This window comes from Ictidomys tridecemlineatus, chromosome 5 (genome assembly GCF_052094955.1).
Source record: "Ictidomys tridecemlineatus isolate mIctTri1 chromosome 5, mIctTri1.hap1, whole genome shotgun sequence".
Taxonomy (NCBI): Eukaryota; Metazoa; Chordata; class Mammalia; order Rodentia; family Sciuridae; genus Ictidomys; species Ictidomys tridecemlineatus.
In genome coordinates, this window is record NC_135481.1 from 25,358,208 (window position 1) to 25,379,309 (window position 21,102).

The 21,102-nt window shown below is 43.2% G+C and overlaps 1 non-coding gene across 1 annotated transcript; it reads right to left on the bottom strand.

Moving 5' to 3' along the window:
- Window positions 1-12,451: 12,451 nt before the first annotated feature.
- Window positions 12,452-12,553, bottom strand: LOC120886966 (U6 spliceosomal RNA). Its single transcript, XR_005730149.1, has one exon. It is a non-coding gene; the product is annotated as a U6 spliceosomal RNA (small nuclear RNA).
- Window positions 12,554-21,102: the final 8,549 nt, after the last annotated feature.

A 21,102-nucleotide genomic window follows, 5' to 3' on the forward strand; every position in this document is an offset into this window, starting at 1 on the left:
GCAGGTCTAGATATGACATCTCCTTGTGTGGTAACCATGATCCCAGAGGACAAACAAACCCCCACCCCAGCCCAGCCCAGCACTACTAAAAAAAAATAAACAGTGGTAGATGTGAAGGAGGATAATTACACACACACACACACACACACACACACACACACACAAAAGGAAAAGAGAAAAGTCTTGTTAGAAAAGGAGAATAAAAGACAGTAGTCACTGCTCCTTAGAAATGCTGAAATCCTGTTTATAAGACATTTTTTTTTGAGGTGGGGGGTACCAGGGATTGAACTCAGGGGCACTCAAACCACTGAGCCACATCCCCAGCCCTATTTTATATTTTATTTAGAGACAAGGTCTCACTGAATTGCTTAGTGCCTCACATTTTCTGAGGCTGGCTTTGAACTCATGATCCTCCTGACTCAGCCTCCCAAGCCATTGGGATTACAGGCGTTCTGTTTATAATACTTTTTTTGTAGACTTCCCATACCAGGAATGAAGAAATTTCCTTGATGAGATGATTAGGTCCTAACTCTTCTTTTGAGAGAGAATCTCTTTTCTTTTGCTTTCCATGTTCTCTGGCTCTGCCCTCTGGGAGGTTTTCCTTGTCCATGATCTCCTATAGACACATCTTGAGTGGGAGTTTGCTCTTTTTTGGGGACTGGAAGGTGCTGAGGGCCATTGCCAAGTAGGAATGACGCATCGAAATTTCCTTGCCAGCGTACCCCATGTTAAATGGACTTGCCTTGGAATTTCACTGTTGACATTGCATGTAAGGTGACCTTGCTCAAGGACCAGGGCGGATCCGGGTTTAGAGCTGTTCAGGTTTGAGGAAGTATCCCGCTCCTTGAGTTTAAGGCGTTCTCGGTTTAAGACAAAATAGGTTTTAGGGAAGTTGGAGGTTGAAGATTATTGCTGCTGGGAATAGGGTGTTCCTGCTGCTTGTTCCTGTTGAGTTCTTGTGAGATTCAAATGGGATTTGGAAAAAAGCCTAGTGGAGTAGGTGAATTGGAGGGGGAGATTTTGGATTTCCCCTGAACGTGTGTGGAGGCCCGTGTGAGTTCAGGAATAAAGAATTGCTGTTTGAATCTACAAAGCTGTGAGTGGCTCATGATTCAGTGCCCAGCCAAGACTGTAGCAGGAAGGGGCTGGGGGTCAACCAAAGATGGTTTGTAGTTTGAATAAATAAAACTGATTTTAAATTGGGTGTATAGTTTCTTTGGCAAATACAATTTCCTCAAAAATGTAGTTGACTTCTAATACATTTGTTCCCAGTCAGTTCAATATAATTAACAACATCTAAAGTTCTTTTTGAGATTGTCTTTCTGAGATTGTGGTGGGAGAAGTAAAGCAAGGAAGAAGAGGAAGGATCCAATTAGGAGAGAGAAAACACACCAGTTTCTTTAACAGAGAATTTTTTTAAATATTTATTTATTTCTTAAGAAAGAGTGAGAGAGGAGAGAGAGAGAGAGAGAATTTTTAATATTTATTTTTTAGTTCTCGGCGGACACAACATCTTTGTTGGTATGTGGTGCTGAGGATCGAACCCGGGCTGCACGCATGCCAGGCGAGCGCTCTACCGCTTCAGCCACATCCCCAGCCCTTTAACAGAGAATTTAAAATAAAGAATTGTTAAAGTAAAAAATAAAACACTAAATATTAGGAAGGTAGCAATTTCAGGATGTAGCTACCACCCCTAGGGACAGGGGAATGAAGAGAACAGTTTAGAATCACTAACACTTAGAAGCTTGGGGAAGTGACTCCGTGGAGTTGAAACTCAGACCTCTAAGAAGGTGGCATTGCTCAGTTCAGTCCTTGTATCTCTGATTTTCAAAGAGCGACCCATAGTGCTGGGATCTAGACCACAAAGAAGGGAGGTGATGGTGGCTAAGGTGGTCATCTTTGTAGGGAGTATAATAAACTAGTTCTGCAGTGCTGGGAAAACTGTAAATTTGATTAGGCTCTGTTACAAGAAATGAATGGTCACTGCTGGAGTGATGAAAAGTTGCTGGATTCATGATGATAGGAACATAGAGTAAATAGATGCAAACAGGAAATGGAAAGTCCCGCTTCCTCCTTCAGCTTTGCAGTGTTTTTTTTTCTAGCGCCCTCTATTGGCAGAGCCTAAAGGGGAACAGCAGACAGTGCCCAAAGGTTGGTTGTAGTTTCCAAGTCCTTAGTTTCACAAAGCCTAGTGAAGAAGGGTGAAGGTAATAGGTGAATTTGTGCTCAAGCAAGGATACAATTTTAGGAAGAACCTTAGGGAGTGTGGTTTCAGCCTGGTTTCACTGGGAAATTTTGGATTGTAAATTATGTTTCAAAGTTGATCCACAGAAACCTGGAAGATAAAGCTTTCATACTCCTACATTTATCACTGGTCCAGAGCTACCTCTGAAGGAGTGTAAATTCATAGATACTTTCAGTCTTTGTAGAAGCAGGCAAAGGGGCTTCAATATATCAGCAGATGCTCAAGACCCTTATATAAAATGGAGCAGTATTTGCCTATAATTTGTACACATCCTCCTTATACATTCATTCACTCCATCTTTACTTAAAATATCTGATATAATGTAGATATTGCACTGTTGTTATACTGTATTGTTTAGGGAATAATGACAAGAAAAATGTGTGTATATAATTATACATGTATAATTAATTTTTTTTTCCTGTGAAGTGTTTGTTCAGTTCCTTAGCCCATTGGTTGATTTGGGATATTTGTTTTTTGGGTGTTAAGTTTTTTGAGTTCTTTATATATCTCAGAGATTAGTACTCTATCTGAGGTACATGTGGTAAAGATTTTTTCCATCCTGTAGGATATCTCTTCATTGCTATTGATTGTTTCCAGTGCGGTGAAGAAGCTTTTTAGTTTGATTTCATCCCATTTATTGATCCTTCATTTTACATCTTGCACTTTAGGAATCTTGTTAACAAAGTCAATTCCTAAGCCAACATGGTAAAGATTTGGGCCTATTTTTTCTTTTATAGGTACAGGGTCTTTGCTCCAAAGCCTTGGATCTAGATCCACTTTGAGTTGCGTTTTGTGCAGGATGAGAGATATGGGTTCAATTTCATTTTGCTGCATATGGATTTCCAGTTTCCCCAACACCATCTGTTGAAGAGACTATCTTTTCTCCAGTGTATGTTTTAGGTGCCTTTGTCTAGTATGAGATAAATGTATTTATGTGAGTTGTCTCTGAGTTTTCTATTCCATATCATTGGTTTATGTGTCTGGTGCCAATACCAGGCTGTTTTTGTTACTATGGCTCTGTAGTATAATTTAAGGTCTGGTATTGTGCCTCCTGCTACATGTTTCTTGCTGAGGATTGCTTTTGGCTATTATAGGTCCCTTATTTTTCCAAATGAATTTCATGATTACTTTTTCTATTTCTATGAAGAATGTTATTGGGATTTTAACAGGAATTGCATGGGCTAAGGAACTGAACAAACCCTTCACAGAAGAAGAAATATTATCCATCAATAAAGTACCTTGGATTATACAGAGGGGAGGGGAGAGAATATGGGGGTAGGAAGGACAGTAGAATGAATCAGGCATTATTACCCTATGTGTGTATATGATTACATGACTGGTTGTAATGCTCCATCATGTACAACCAGAAGAATGAGAAGTTATACTCTATTTATGTATAATGTGTCAAAATACATTCAACTCTCATGTACAACTAATAAGAATAAATTAAAAAAATAATTTTCTTTGATCTGCACATGTAGAACCCACAGATGTGGAAGGCCAACTATAAATATCAAAGGTTATGTGCAATAAACATAGGACACAGATGTCTTTGACATGCTGATTCACTTTGGATATGTACCCAGTAGTCAGATAGTCAGGTATTTCTACTTTTAGTTTAGTTTTATTTATTTATTTATTTTGTACTGGGTATTGAAGCTAGGGGTGCTTGACCACTGAGTTATATCCCTAATTCTTTTTATTTTTTGCAGGGTCTTGCTAAGTTGCCCAAGTTGCCCTCAGACTGGAGATCCACCCTCCCGAGGTACTGGGATTACAGACGGGCACCACTGTACTAGACTCTACTTTTAGTTTCTTGAGGGACTTTTACAATGTTTCCTATAATGACTGTACTAATTTACATCCCATCAATAGTGTATAAGAATTCCCCTTTCTCTGTGTCTTCAGCATTTTTTGATCATAGCCACTCTAACTGGAGTGAGATAATATCTTCTTGTTGTTGCTTTGATTTATATTTCCCTGATTAATGATGTTGAGTATTTTTTTTCCATAAACTTGGCTACCTGTATATCTTCTTTTGAGAAATGTATATTCAGTTTATTTGTCCATTTATTTAATCAAATTATCCTGTTGTTTAATTCCTTGTATATTCTGAATATTAAAATCCTTTGACAGATGAATAATTTCCAAATATATTCCCCCATTTTCCAGAGTGTCTCTTCAATTTGTTGATTATTTCCTTGTTTGTGCAGAAGTTTCTTAGTGTGATACAATTTCATTTATCTATTTTTGCTTTTGTTACCTGTACTTTGCAAGGGGGGGGTTTCTTATCCAAGAAATCATCACAAATATCAATACCTTAAAGTATTCCTCCTAAGCTTTCTTCTGGTAGTTTCATAGTTTGGGGTCTGACATTTACATCTTTGGCCCATTGTCAGTTGATTTTTTTTTAATGTATGTTTTCAGTGCCTTTGTCAAAGATCAGTTGGTAGCATGTATGGATTTATTTTTGTATTCTTATTGTGTTCCCTTGGTTACATATCATCAATACCCTAACAGTTACGATTACTGTACTTTTAGAGTATGTATCATGATTACTATACTTTTAGAGGTCAAGTATCATGATGCCTCCAAGTTTGTTGTTTTTGCCCAAGATTGCTTTGGCTATTTGTGGTGTTTTACACTTTCATATGAATTCAAGGATTGATTTTTTAATTCTGTGAAGAATGCCTTTTTTTTTTTTTTTTGGTACTGAGAATTGAACTCAGAGGCACTTTACTACTAAGCTACACCCCAAGCAATTTTAATCTTTATTTTGATACAGGGTCTCCTTTAGTTGCTGAGGCTGGCCTGAAAATTGTGATCCTCCTGCCTCAGCCTCCAGTTGCTGAAATTATAGGCATGCATCATTGGTATTTTATTGGAGATTGCATGAATCTACATTTGATTTGGGTACTATGTGCTAAGGCACTATTCCCAAATTTCGAAATAATTCTCTGGGTCCTTTGAAAGTAAAGACAAAAGCTTTATTTCTGGCTGGGGCCATAAATGCAGAGAACCAAGCAGTTCTATAACACTCAACTCAGACCGGGGCAGGAACATGCTTATAAGGCCTAAAATCTACAAATCAGGGAGCCAGAGAAGCAATCTTTATCACAAGATACATTTGATAAAAATGGAAAGTTACAAAAGAAGAATCAGATAGTCATATTTCAGAAGTTACATTTTCAGAAAACCAATCTTGCATTAGTCCCAGAGAGCAAGGGTATTGTGGTCAGGGTACAAGGTGGGGGTGGAGGCATTAGCTTCTATGTGAGTGGGCTTATGAGGAAGAGGGGCCAGTTTCACACAGGGTGAAATATCTGAACAAAATGGGGTAAGTCTGGGTTAATTTTCTAATCAGTTCATAACATTCCTCCCTTTTCTTGAAACAATCAAATCCTTGATTTCAACTCTTAAAAGGGCCACCAGGGGAAAGTTAAGGCAATTTTCTGTCCAAACTGAAAGCCAAGTTGTATCGTTAGGTCCACCTCTATCTTGACACAAGACCATGAGGGACAATAAAAATTAAAGAGATTCCTATATTTATGTGAGGAGGAGTCATCAGGATACACACACACATATATGTATATCATGGCACCTCAGGGTATAAGGATTGCCATTAAATTGGGGAACAGCATCATCTAAATGTACAGTTAACAAAGGTTTATCTAGGTCTGTGTGACCTGGTCTAGGAATCCATCCATTTACTTGCGGTAGAATTCCATAGGAAGAAGACTTGGTAAAATTGTACCTGGAGAGTTCAGCACCCTGGACCTTAAGACATAGTCCAAGAAAAAACAAACCAACCAACCGTAATTAGCATTTTTTTCAGTTTTATATTTAGAGGATAGAAGGTGTCTTTGTGGGAGGTTCATTCCTTTGCAGGAAATGTCTTGGGGAGCTTCACTCGGGTATGATGAGTCCATGTAGTGAGCCCATCCACCTTTATGGCTGGGAGAATAGTAAAATGATGGAGTAAGGTCCTCTTCATCTGGGTGTCAGTTCTTCCTTTTGGACCATTTGATGTGGCTGTTGTCTCCTGGCTGGAACAGGTATTGGAAACTAGTTGTCTCTTGGGCTTGGTTCTCAAGAAGGTCTCTAGAAGCCTTTTCTTCTTTAAGTATCTGCTGGAGAGACTTAAAGTAGTTAAAAAAGAGACTGGGAGCTGACTTCAGCCAAATGAATATCAGATACCAGGGGGAGCAAAAGAGGATGGTCTCCTATACATGATCTTGTAGGGAGAAAGATTTCCTTTGTAAGGGGTGCATCAGGCCTGCAAAAGAGCAACAGGCAAAAGCACTGGCCACCTAGCACTGGTTTCTAACGAAAATTTACTGAGGGTACTCTTTAGGGTTTGGTTCATGTGTTCAACCTGCCCAGAACTTAGAGGCCCATAAGTGCAATGAAGCTTCCAGTTTATATTTAAAGACTTTGATATTCCTTGTCCTATGGCTGCAGTGAGTGCTGGCCTGTTATCTGATCTTATGGTGTCAGGCAGTCCATAGCATGGTTTGACTTCATTAAGAAGAAATTTTGTTACAATCTAGACAGTCTCATATTTGGTAGGATATGCTTCTGGCCAACTTGAGAAGAATCCACAAAAACAAGGAGACATTAATAACCATTGGAAGGTTATTAATATCTCCTTGTTTTGTGGATACTTCTCAAGTATCCACAAGTATGAAAGGAGGTCTTAACTCAGTGAAGTCAACCTCCCAGTGGTTTCTAGGCAGCTCACCTGGTTTGTGGACCTCAGGGGGGTCTGCCTTCCTTTTTTGGCATTTACCTGTTGGCAGGCTAGACACCACTCAGAGATGCCCTGGGGTATTTACTTTAGTCCTGGGATGCAGTATGTTCTAGATCGAAAGTCAGTTAACTTGTTCTTTCCTAGTGGCAGTTGCATGTAAACCCAGTATTATTTTTCTTCCCAAGGCTTGGGGAATCCATCTAGAGTCAGGCAGAGTCCACCAGCCTTCTGACTTTGTTCCCTGCTTTTCTTTATAGCCTTCTATTCTTATTATGGTAGATAGTGTGGGAGGCAAAGTAAGCTGGTTTGGGGATATAAAGACAGAGGATTCATGGTGAATGGTTCTGGTTTGGAGTCCAGGGCCATTTGTTGAGCTATCTCATTGGCAAAATTATCGCCTCTGATGACCAAAGAGTCTCCTTTTTGGTGACCCCAGCAGTGTATGACAGTCACTTGCTTAGGTAACCAAATTGCCTCAAGTAGGGATAATATTTCCTCTTTATTTTTTATGGACTTTTCCTCAGTGGTTAGTAATCCCCACTCCCTGTAAATGGCTCCTGCTGTCTGTGTAAATTTTTTCTTTTTTACCTTTGGCCTACCTTAAAGCCTGTATAAGGACAAGCAGTTCTGCTTGCTGTGCTGAGGTCCTTCTTGGGAGTGCTTGAGCCCAAATGACTTCTGTTTCTGTTGTGACTGCAGCTCTGGCCTTCTGAGTCCCATCTATGACTTGGCTGCTGCTCTCTGTGAACAGGACAGCTTCAGCCTCAGTCAAAGGAACATTGGTCAAGTCAGGCCTTCCTGAGCTCACCTGATCAAGCATATCCTCACAGTTGTGGAGGCACTCATGTGGATCATCTTATGGCATCAGTGAGGTGGGGTTAAAGGACCTTGCAGGGGCAAAGGTGTGTTGAGAGTGGTCAAGCAACAGACTCTGATGTTGAATATTATGACTATTAGTCATCCATCTATCTAGTGCATTTAGGAGGTCTCTACAAAATGTGGGGTTGTCACTGTGAGGGATTGTCCCAAAGTTAACTTATTGGCCTCCTTGACAATAAGAGCAGTGGCCATTATGATATGTAAGCAAGGAGGCCATCTGGATGCTATCAGGTTCAATCTCTTAGGTAGACAAGCTATTGACCTCTTTTGGATCCAAGATCCTGGGTGAGGACTCCTTTGGCAACCCTTTGACCTTCTGCTACAAACAGGTTGAAGGGCTTAGTAGCATGGGGCAGAGCCAGAGCATGGGCCTTGATCAGGGATGCCTTGATGGCTTTAAAGCCCTGTTGTTCCTTCTCAGTCAATTTTAAAGGGCCAGTTGCTGCAGTGGCTTCAAACAAAGGCCTTGCTAATTCTGCAAAGGAGTCAATCCAAAGCCTGCAGTAACCTACCATTCCCAGAAATTCAGACTTGTCTCTTTGTGGTGGGGCTGGGTATCTGAATGATGGCTTGTTTATGAGCCCGTGTTAATTGTCCTGAAAGGATCTTTCAAGAAACAAGTTTGGAGCCTCCTTGGGGCCCTGGAGTACCTCAGTATCTTTAGACACATTAATGGGCTTCTTAGCAGCCCCTTTAGTCCTACAAATAAATGCCAGTGATAGGCATCCAAATGAGCCTGGCCTGCCCCAGGGTTAGGGTCCCAATCAGGACAGATGTCAGGAAGGGCCTCCTCAAACAACTGTCGACCTTCGGCTTCAGTGTGACCTTGTTGAGAGCCACAGCCAAAGGGGCCCCAGCAAACTTCCAGCTGCCGGCTGATGATCCAGCTGCCAGCAAACTTCCAGCTGCCGGCTGATGATTGGCTCACAGTGGCCCCAGCAACATCTAGCTGATTGGCTCCTCTGCAGTGATGTTCATTGGGCTGTTTCCCTGCCCTTCAGACTGCCAGCTGACGATTGGCTCACAGCGGCCCCAGCAACATCTAGCTGATTGGCTCCTCTGCGGTGATGTTCATTGGGCTGTTTCCCTGCCCTTCAGACTGCCAGCTGATGATTGGCTCACAGCGGCCCCAGCAACATCTAGCTGATTGGCTCCTCCACGGAGCTGCTCATTGGGGGACTTCTTTGGCTCTGCCCACGCAACCCAGCCAATCGGCCTCAAGAGCAGGAGGATTGTGGGAGGTTGAGAGGCTGGTGTGGGGGTGAGAGGCTTGTGGAAGCCGGTGGTGGCAGTTGGGCTCTGAGGGTTTTTTCCCTGAGGAGCTGTTTTGTTTGGCGTTTGTAGTTCTAAAACTAAAGTTAGTTTCTTTTGACAAGTGGCTCCTGAATTGTGCCCAGCCAGACTGCGGCATGACTGGCCACTGTAAGAATAGCCCTCCTGTCCTCTGCCTTGAGGTGATCCTGCTCATCAGAAGTAAAAAGTGCCAATAAAAGCTCATGGCCATCATCCCAAGTGGGCCAGTGTGTGTGAAAAACAGACTCAAGGAGAGGAATGAGGGCCTGTGGACACTCAGAAAGGAGGATTTTGACTCTTCCAATTATATATAGATATCTGAAGTTGCAAAAGGGACATCAAAAAAGGGAGCGGTTCCATCCCTTCCTGAGGGAACTACTCGAGAGGCAACATGGGAACAATTGGGGCTGGGGGAGGAGTTGTATCTGGGAAGGTATCAGCAAGGGAGCGACCAAAGGGATATTCATGGGACTTAAAGAGGGAAGAGAAGTGGGGTGGGGACATCATCACTTCGATCAGGGGTTTATCTCTCTCTCTCTGTGTGGATGAGGCAGGCAGAAGGTAAATCCCTTTGGTGATGAAAGAACAGTCTCAGAGGATCTTGGGGAGGACACAGATAAACAAGGAGGGATTTGGGGTTCACAAGAATTATAGGGAGGTGGGAAAACTTTATCCTCATCTAAAGAGGGTAGAACAGGGGAAGAAGGATGCCAAGATGAGTTTTTAATATCCCATCTGTTGCAACTCTGGGAACCTCTGATATCCTGAAGAGCCAGAACTTTGGCCAATTTAGTTATGCTCTTGAGACATTTTTGTATTCATTTTGGAGGATTTAGAACCAAATGTAGCCATTGGTCTATATATGGGAACTGGTCAGGATGGCCAGGCCTGCCAGTTACCATATTTCAGAGCTTCTAGACAGTAAGGGGATCCAGAGATCCCTCAGATGGCCATCCCACATGGAATGTGGGCCATTCCACCTCACACAGGATTCAGAAGTGTCCCGGTGTCACAGGTACCCTATAATCAACTTGGAACCCAGATGAGAAGTTGTTAACATACAGTACAGAGGGATCAGATGATGATACTGGTTAGATCCCATAGTAAGGCTAAGGGTTAGAACAATAGGCAGAAATAGAAGGAAACTGAGAGACAAAAATCTAATGAGATAGTGAGTTTGTGGATCCAGGGGCAATGAGCCGTGAGATGCTGATGGGTCTGAGCTGGCAGGGAGAGAAGGTTTTCTTGTTGGGGCATCAATGAAAGAGTAACTTTAGAGACCACTAGACAAGCACACATGATCAACAAAAGACAATTGTCCATAAAAAAACAGACACTCCCTCCTCCCTTCCCAGTCTCCAGACCATTGTTACAGCCTATTTATCAAAGGGTGTGAGCCAAGCCTGGTGCCTCATCAGACACCTTGCTAATTGAAATAACTACAAGTTATTACAATCAAACTAGTTGAAATATCTCTAAGGATTTCCAATCAACCTAATTGACACACCTCTGGGCTTTACATTCATTCTAGATGAAACCCCTGAGGATTACCATCAATCTAGTCGATATACCTTAAGGCTTTATAATCAATCTAGCTGATATACCTTTAGGCTTTACATTTAGAACATACAGAAAGAACAAATAAGGTAACTTTAAGCACATGTATCTCCTTTTGTCCTCCCTCATGGCTGGGCTTGAATTGGTTACCATGTAGGATCCAATCCCTGGCAAAACAGAGAGCTCCCCCAGCCAGAGGGGAGGGCATCTCTCTCTGTGTTTTTCCGAAAAATTCTGTCTCAAGAGCCATCCGTGGGCTGTGTGTGGACTACATCAACATCACGGCCTAGTGAATAGAAACAGCTGGTATTTGGGAACTTCCATGGCAGTCCCATAGGGTAAGATCGCCCAAATACATGTGAATTTCTATTTCACTCGCCTGGTCTCACACAGCACGGGAGATGAGGTGACCTGCTGTAGCAACACAGCCTCTCTGAGATGGGTGTGACCTGCCAAAATGCCAATCAACATGCTGATTGCAAGACACCATGAAGCAGGACTCCACCCCTGAAACCTTATCCCTGCCCTTAATATACCTCCTTAAATAAACCACGGGAGCCATTTTCTAATTGTCCAGCTCCAGCTCTCGAGTGGGCTGAACCTATGAATACTCCATCCTAATTTAAAACTAATTTTGACTCTGTCTTTTGTTCTTCACTAGTTAACTTCTGACTTTAAATTCTTAGGAGGCTTATCCCTCTGAGCAGGCAAGAGTTCCCTGGTAAGATGCTGGCCCCCAGCGATATCTTCTGGTCTTTTGAAGGTAAAGACAAAAGCTTTATTTCTGCCTGGGGCCAAGAATGCAGAGAACCAAGCAGTTTTGCAAGACCCAGATTTGGGGCAGGAACATGCTTATGAGGCCTAAAACCACAGGGGAAAGGCAGGAGGAGCAATCATAATTATAAGCTACATTTTTTACAAATAGAAAATTACAAAACAAGAGTCTTATAGACATATTTCATAAGTTACATTTTTCAGATAAACAATCTTGCATTAATCCCATAGAGCAAGGATATTGTGGTCAGGGTGCAGTGGTGGGTGGGGTGGAGGTGTTAACTTCTATGCAAGTGGGCTCACAAGGTAGGGGGATATGGAGAGGTGACCAGCATCCTAACAGGGCAGATTCCTGCTCAGGAGGTGTGAGCCCCCTGGGAAATAAAAAGTCTGAAATAATCAGTAAGAAATAAAGACAGAGCCAGAAATTAGATTCATAGAGGAGTGTCTGATGGGTCTTCCAGTCTTGATGGGAGCTGAAATTGAACAACTGAAAAAAAGCCTCCAATTCTTTATTTAAGGGGGAGTACATCAAAGGCAGGGATAAGCTTTCAGCAGGAGGAGTCTTGGTTGCTTCTCCCTGTGGCAGGGTCTTGCAATAAACAGGTTGATTGGCATTTTGGCAAACCACACCCATCTCTGGGAGGCTGTGTGGCTCCAGCAGGACATTCCCATCTCTGTAACTATGCTAGAACTTGAGCAGGAGCTAAGCAGGACACCACTTGAACTAGGAATTCTCAAAACTAGTGAGGTTCCCGCTGGGAGTTCCTGATACCAGGCTTTCCTGCCTAATGGTTTCAACATCGCTTTAGTACATGCACAGTTCACGGATGGCTCCCAGCAGGAGAGCCAATTTCACAAAATGTGGATATTTGAATAAAATGGGGGTAAGTCTGGGCTAATTTTCAAATCAGCCCATAACATATGGACATTTCAACAATATTAATTCTTCCAAAAATATGAAATGCTTCAAGAATTTATGTGTTATCTTTGCACAGGGGCCATGCTAATCTGTGTATCATTCTGATTTTAATATATGTTTTGCTGAAGCAAGCACCACTGTCTACTATTGTTTACAGAACTCTTCCCTTACAGCTATTATGTAGATAGTGATCTGTCTTCTGAGGTACTGTAAGCAACAGTTTAGTCACTGCCTAAAATGAATCTTTAGTTGTTCAGTCTGCTATATCTGTTTCCTCATTTCCCACATAACTGTTGTGCCAAGCTAATGCCACATTTTGATGTTGTCTGGTTTTTATTATGGTAGGCTACCACTTCCATTATTAATCAGAGTTCATAATTGTAGCTACTGTAACAAACTTAAATTCTCAGTGTCATAACCGAAAAAGGTCTATTTTTTGTCCTAATCAGTCAAATGAAGATCAGTATGGTGATGTTCTCCATGCAGTCATTAAGAGACTACAGATCCTTCCTTTGATGTGGCTGCCATTCCTTAAGAATTTTAGAGTTCTTGATCTAGCTGACATGTGAAAGACAAACAGGAGCTACACATCACTAGTGGTGTTAAGAGTCACCATTATGTTTGGCATTCAGAGCTTCTGTCTTCATTGCACTGGTCAGAAACAGTAATACAGCTTACTTGGAGGTAAGAAAGTCAGGAAATAGGGGTTTGCTAGATGAAAAGATGGTAAATATGTATCATTGTCTCTCTCAATAGTGAGGATACTTTTCAGTTACAGGTAACAGGAAACTCAACTCAAATTGACTTTATGGGCTCAATGATTGACTGCCTATGTAATAAACAGAAAGACAAGATTCTGATGTTTGTGAGTTCACAAAGAAATGTGACTCCAGGGGGTGGTTAGGTTTGGGGCCTTATATATTCCCATGAAAGTGTGGGAGAGAAGAGCACTCATAAGAAAACAAATGAAATTTTAGAAGGTGGGTGTTGGAAGAAGAAGCAGAAATTCATTTATAGGAAAACAAATAATATTTAGAAAAGACAAAATGGCCCTTCAGAGAATACATGGGCAATATGATAGTTTTTTGACAATGTCTATTTAAGGGTGGTAACAATTCTCATAGTCACTGATATTAAGAGTCAAGCTTCTATGATTGCTCCCTGGAGGGGATTTCTAACAATTGAGTTTTCTTTTTCTTTTTTTCTCCTTCTTTTGGAAAGCTCTGCTATTAGGTACATAAATGCATTCAGCTCAAAATAGTTGTCAGGGCATCATAGCTTCTCAGCCTAAATACCAAAGGGGATTTATTTATTTATTTTAGAGAAGTCTAGAAGTAGCATGGGGTTCAGGCTGAATTTGATTTGGAAGGTTATGATGCTGTCAGGAATTGGCTTCCTTTTCCTGCCACAGATTGTCCCAACTCTCCCTGCCCCATGTGTTAGCTTTATTCTCAGTTGGTTTTCCTTAATAGCAAAGAAAAAAAAAAGATGATTGTAGTCTTCTGGTATTCACATTCCAACATCACACTATACAGAGGAAGAGTTTCTCTTTTCCCTGTAATAAGACAACAATGATAGCTTCACTCTAATTGGCCTCTGAAACAAAAATTGGTTCAGGGTAACTCTGATTGAGGGTAATTCCGAGAGTTATAGGTCATTTGGACCATTTGTGGACCTGTTGTAGGAGATAGGAATTAATTCCATCCAAATCACATAAATGAACAATGAAGGAATTGTGGAACGGAAGCTGGAAAAATATCCTGTATCACTTACATCAGTCAGGGAAGAGTATGGAGTGAGTACTGAGGACACCCAGAGTAAATGGACAACATGTAAAAGGGTCTGACAATACTATTCATTAGAGGAAAAGAAGCCCTTGAAAAACAGTGGGAATGTGGACAGTAAATAAGAGAACCAAAAAAGGGGTGTTCTAGAAGCCAATGGAAGAGTTTTAAGGATGGTATAGTTAAAATCATCTAAATGACTTTCTGTGTACTGATCCAATTTTCATCAGATATCCTTTGTAATTCAGCTTATCATGTAAATACTCCTTTGGAATAGAAATATTTTAAAAAGAAAAAATTAGAATCTTGGTTTCTATCAGTCTCTAGTTAAAATTTAGTTGGCATGAATCACTCCCTCAAATTTAACTCAGTTTGGGGGAAGGATGCTGGTAACCGAGGACCCTTCTCTAGAATACAGAGTGAAATCTTTGTTATTGTTGTTGTTCTGGGGATTGAACCCATGACCTTGTGCATGCAAGGCAAGCACTCTACCAACCGAAATATATCCTCATCCCCAGAATGGAATCTTAACTTCATTTTCATACTGTAAAATGCTTTGCTAACCTGTATGAACTACATTTGAAAAAATGATGAGCTAAAAATACTTAAAGATTTGGGGAAACCAAATGCCAAATATTTTCTCTGATATGTAGATGCTAACACACAATAAGTGGGTGGTGGTGGGTGAGAATAGAAGTTCAGTGGATTAGACAAAGGGGACTGAAAGGAAGGGAGGGGAGATGGGAATAGAAAAGATGGTAGAAGGAACAGTACCTAACTTTCTTATATTCATATATGAATGTACCTCCAGTAAAATGCCACATTATGTACAACCACAAGAATTGGATCCTAATTAGAATAAGTTATACTCCATGTATGTATGTTGGAATACACTCTACTCTCATGTATCTAAAACGAACAAATTAAAATAAATAAAGATTTGGGAATTTTACTTTCTATGTTTATTTTTTGATTATGTTTTGGTCTCTCCCTGGAAGGCTTATTTTCAGGACCAGCAGGAAAGGGAAACCTGGGAAGAGTATGTGGGACCAAGAGTAGGTCACAGCTACCTATGGGGGGGGGGGCGTTCCAGAAGGTGTCAATCCAAAATATGCCCCTTTGACATATATTTGAGCCAAAGGTAATTAACAAGCAGCAGATAGAAGAAGACCTTTTTCTATCCTTCTCTTTTCCTACCTAAAGACGGGATATAAATTCTCCTTTACAGGGGACAGCTCAGAATGAATTAGAGGAATCTACAAATAAAACTTAGTCCATTAGTCTCACCTACATATTTACCTTCCCAGTTCCCACATTTGGAAACTTGAAACTGTTACCCACTGTCCTGTCATTTTCCTATAAATTTTTGTCTTTTGTTAAAGATGTTATAAGAGCTAGAGTTCTAAGCCATTGCCTTGAATTAACTTTCATCAAGGTTTCCCCTATGGGAGGTGCACTGCAGGCATTAATAAACTTGTTTTTCTGCTGTTAATCTGTCTTGTTACAGGGGTTTATCACAACAACAAACTTGACGAAAGTTGAGGAGAAATTATTTTTCTCTTGGACATCTGCATCTATGCCAGGTCCCTAAGAATGATCCATGTGGCCTTTGGGAAAGATTAATCTGGAAAGGTAATCAATATGGAGGCTATAGGAAAGATAAACACCTGAGTAAAGCTGGACCATTTGGATGAGAAATAAGAAACCATTCATACAGGAGGCCAGAATTAGAAAGGCCTGTGTGTTAAAGATTTGGGAGGTTTTGGCAAAATCCTGAAATCTTTGCAATTCAGGAAGCTGAGACAGGAGGATCACCAAGTTCTTGTCTCAGTGGGACCCTGTCTCAAAATAAAAAGGACTTGGGATGTAGTTCTGTGTTAAAATGGCCCTGGGTTCAAGTCCCAGTTTAAAAAAAAAATTCTTAGAGGCTGAAAGAAAAATGAGGAACCAGGAGACGAGCGCACGAGAAATGAAAAGGAGACCAGGCAGAGATACACACGGGAGTTTATTTTTTAGAACTAACAACTAAAGGTGATCTATCCATAGATGGAGAGAAGCAATACAGGATTGTGTTCCATGACTTTTATGGGGCAGCCTTAGGGAATAGAGCCAGGCAGGTCCTACTTTGGGTAGTGAAGATTTGGGTTGGTATGAGGGAGTGGTGAGCCTTTCTCAGAAAGGCCCTTTAGTGGGAAAGCGAAATTTTTCTTAAAATGGTGGCTGTCACTTAAGATGGCTGTCCATATGCCAAGCAAGGACCTTACATTCCACCCCACCACCTTTTTGTTTGTTTGTTTTTGGGCCCCTTAAGGGACAGGGGTGTAGATCAATCTTCTGTAGCTTCTTCCTGCTGGGAAGAGGCAGTGTCTGGACCCTTGTTAGGGATGTGATGTGTCATTGAGGCAACGGTGCTGGTCAGGAGGTACCAGGTGATGCTGACTCCAGACGACCCACTTTGGTGAGGGGTTGGAAGTCCTGTAACAGAAGCTGGTTCATGATTTGGTTAGAGACCCTTTGAATCTGGTCTTGAATAAATCTAATGATGCAGGGGGCAAGCATTAGCAAAAGGCCTACGACAAGGACAGAGGTCAGGAAAGGAAGTACCCACTGGAGAAGGTGTTACTTAGTTGCCATCTTTCAGTTACAATGGCAGTGGGAAACTTTGAGGCTTGAAGGAGATCGGAGATAGAGGGGGCATTAGTAATTGAAGTTCCCTTGGTGGTAAGGAATCCACGCTCCTTCCTGTTGGGAAAACATATAACCTAACAGCACCCCAGAGAAAAACCCCAACATGGCGCCTAATGACCCTCTTTCTCCTCTTTTTTTCTTTCACTGGTATGAAACGTTCCCTTCAGTGCCAATGTTCAAATCCTTAACTTCTTGGGCTCTGGAACTGACATATGGAAGAGCTTGCCAATAAATGGGCAACCGGTTATCTACCTCAGCTCTGCTACCTCTCCTTAGATCTATATAAACACACAGCCTTTTTTAATAAAGTGGAACCTCTCCGGTGATCTGTGTCATGTGGTGTCTCCCATTCGTAGTGCAGTGTGGTGTCTTACAGTGTTGCTGAAAACGCGGGAGACAGTGTGCTTGACAAACCGAGCTTCGTCTCCGCCACCGCCGTCACCAACGACACCTTTCGCCCTTGTCTGTTTTTTGGGCGCTGGTTCCCTGCACTCACCACTGATCGGGTTTAGGTAAGTTCGCACTCCCCGGCTCGCCAACTCCCTTTGGGCTGCCAGCAGGGGACGCGACCATGATCATCTGGCATGCTCCTGACGCCCAGTAGGGAGGAGGGAAAGCACCCCACTAAGACCTTCACTGGTCGCAGTGGACCCTCTGGCAACCCGCTTCCCTTTGGGGCGTGAGGCTTCTGGGTTTACACGAGAGTCTCCCTGGTTTCTTCCTCCTCAGTAGAAACTGCGTCTCATCGGAGCTGTGTCCTGCGGGAGCTGTGCTCTGCCGGAGCTGTGTTCAGCCCAGAGCTGAACTTCCAGTCCGGAGCTGTGTTCTGCTGGGGTTCTGTCCCTTTCTTCCTTGACTCGCTCTCATTCTGGTGGAAAAATTTTCCTGACATCAGGTTGCCCATGGCCTCGACCTTACAGGGTCACACAGACTGCACTTTGTCGGTGACGACCAAACTGTGCCCTCTGTGCCTACTCACAGTGGACTGGTCACTTCGGGGATGCCCATGTGACCCTCCATCTGCTCTATGCTTCCAGGAAGCCCCTACAGCCCAGGTTAATTCTTTTTCTCCCTTTGCTGTCCCTTCCTCCACTCTTTAACTATGGGTGCCTCCTCGTCTATACCCGAAACCTCACCACTCAAGTGTCTCCTTAAGAATTTGGCTACTCTCTCTCTTTCCCTGGATCTCAAGCCCAAAATTCTTATCAGATTCTGTACCCAAGATTGGCCCACATATCCGTTAGATAATGACAATCATTGGCCTCCAGAAGGCTCATTCTTCGGGATCTTCTTAACTACTACCTGCACCTAAAAAATTGGAGAGAGGTCCCATTACATTGAACGTTTTAGCCTTCTCGCCCAATACCCCGCCCTCTGCACTTCCTGCTCTCCCTCTCAGGTCCTCCTTGCTTGTAAAACCCTACCTTCCCCTACTTCTTCCCCTGACTCCGAAGATTCTCCTCATTTGACCCAGCAGATGAACCTCCACCTTATCCCCCAGCCTCATTCGCCCCTCCTCTCCTGCTACACCCTCCGCTTCTTCCTCCTGATTCCACCAATTCTCAGCCTTCCATTTCATCCCCCTTCCCCCGCTCTCTTCCCCGGGTCCCACCTCCTCCTCCTCCGCTGAGATATCCCCTTCCCCTCCCTCTCCTTCCTGTCTGCTGCTGACTGCCTCTTTCAGTCCTCCTGTCACCAGGTCTAAGGGATCCCCTCCTACTCCCATGACAATTGCAACCCTTCGTGAGGTAGCTGGTCCTGAGGGTGTTATTAGAGTACTTGTGCCTTTCTCCATGTTGGACATTACTCAGTTAGAGAGGAAGTTAGGCTCATTCACCACTGGTCCCACCACTTACATTCGGGAGTTCCAGTGGGTCCTGCAGGCATACAGCCTTACCCATCACGACATCTACATGCTCCTGGCCAATACACTTCTGCCTGAGGAAAGGTGACGGGTCTGGGAACTAGCCCAAGCCCATGCTGATGAAAATCATAGGACCAATCCCAACCACCCCATAGGATGTCCCAGAGCAGGATCCTCTATGGGATTACAATACCCCTGGAGGCTTACAGTCTCGTGACCTTTTTGCATCCTGCCTCTTGGCAGGCCTAAAAAAGGCCACCCACAAGGCAGTTAATTTTCAAAAGGTGCAGGAGGTCATTCAAAAGAAGGAAGAAACATCTTCAGAATTCCTGGATAGACTAACCAAGGCCCTCCAGCAGCACACAAACCTCGACCCAGAAAGCCCTGATGGCTGTCATGTCTTAATGACATATTTCCTGGCCCAAAGCTACCCTGACATTAAAGCCAAGCTTAAGAAGCTTGAACAGGGCCCTGCTACTCCTCAGACCGAAATCCTTGCAGTCGATTTCAAGGTGTTCCATAGTAGAGAGGATGAAAGCGAACGTCATAGGCAGAGGGCTGAAAACGCCAAATTCCAAATATTGGCCCAGGTCATTCAGAGAAGGTCATCACCACGCCGTCCCAATAAGACACCCCCTGGAGCTTGCTTCAAATGTGGTAAGGAGGGACATTGGGCCAGGGATTGTCCTTCGCCGAGGATACCCTCCACCCCCTGCCCAAAATGCCACCAAAGGGGACACTGGGGGGTAGACTGCCCAACAACCCAGAGGGGAGGTTGAGGTTGGTCAGCCACCCCACAACTCCAGCCTCTCCTGGGCTTGGCAGAGGAGGATTGACAGAGCCCTGGGCCTTCCCTCCCGACTATTACCATCAAGAAGCAAGAGTCTAGGGTCACATTTCTAGTGGATGGACACTTCATTACCTTCCGTTTAGACACTGGTGCCACATTTTCAGTCTTGAGGGAGTATTGGGATCCTACCACACCCTCAACTCCTATTGTCCACCTCCCCCGCCTCTCATTTCCTCATGATGATCCTAGGGACAGATACACCTCCATCATGCACTCTCCCACAACTATCTAAACTAGTTAATCCTGAGGTTGGGACACAACTACACCCTCTATGGCTAAATGCAGTCCTATTCATATTGTCTTACGGGACCCTTCAAGATATATTAGTCAACCATAATATCCACTCACAACCACAGCCCTCCTTGGATTAGAGCCCATCATCCAGGATTTATTATGGAAGGGGTATCTTAGACCTACACACTCTCCTTTCAACACCCCTATTCTAGCAGTTAAGAAACCTAACGGGTCCTACAGGCTGGTTCAAGACCTTCACCTTGTCAACTCCTCTGTGGTCCCCATCCACCCGCTAGTGCCCAACCCCTACACCCTCCTCTCTCAAATCCCTGCTACTACCACCCACTTCTCGGTCCTAGATTTAAAAGATGCCTTCTTTTCTATTCCCTTGTCCTCAGAATCTCAGGATATCTTTGCTTTTATGTGGACTGATCCTCACACCCTCCATTCTCATCAGCTTACCTGGACCATCCTCCCGCAGGGATTCAGGGACAGTACCCATCTCTTTGGCCAGGTTCTTGCCCAGGACCTCACATCCTTTCACCCCACCTGCCCTGACTCTACTCTCCTTCAATATGTCCATGACCTTCTTCTATGTAGTCCCTCTTGGGAACACTCTCAATGCCACACCACCCAGCTTCTCAACTTCCTAGCGGATAAGGGATATAGGGTGTCTCCCCACAAGGCCCAGGTTTCCCAGTCTTCTGTCACCTACCTTGGTTTTCGCCTTGCACTGGGAAAAAAGGAAATAAAACTGGATAGGAGGCAACTCCTCTCTAATCTTCTGGTGCCTCATACGAAAGCCAAAATACTATCATTCCTAGGACTAGCAGGTTATTTTAGGGTCTGGATCCCAAATTACTCTCTTCTAGCCAAACCCCTGTATGACCTAGCAAAGGGACCCCCTGGTGAATCTCTTGCCTCCTCCCCCCGCTACCACTTTCGCAGACCTCAGCAGCTCCTCTTAAAGGCACCTGCCCTTCACCTTCCCGATCTTTTAAGACTGTTTCATTTATATGTCCATGAAAAAGGGGGGCAAGCACTTGGGGTCTTGGGTCAAAATTATGGGCCTACATTTGTACCTGTGGCATATTTGTCCAAATAATTAGACCCTACCACATGTGGGTGGGCCCCTTGCTTAAGATCTCTGGCTGCTGGACAAATTTTACACAAAGAAACCTCTAAGCTGACTTTCAGGGCCACTTTACCTATCCACTTCCCACATCACTTGAAGGATCTTTTAGCTTATAAGGGCCTTCAAA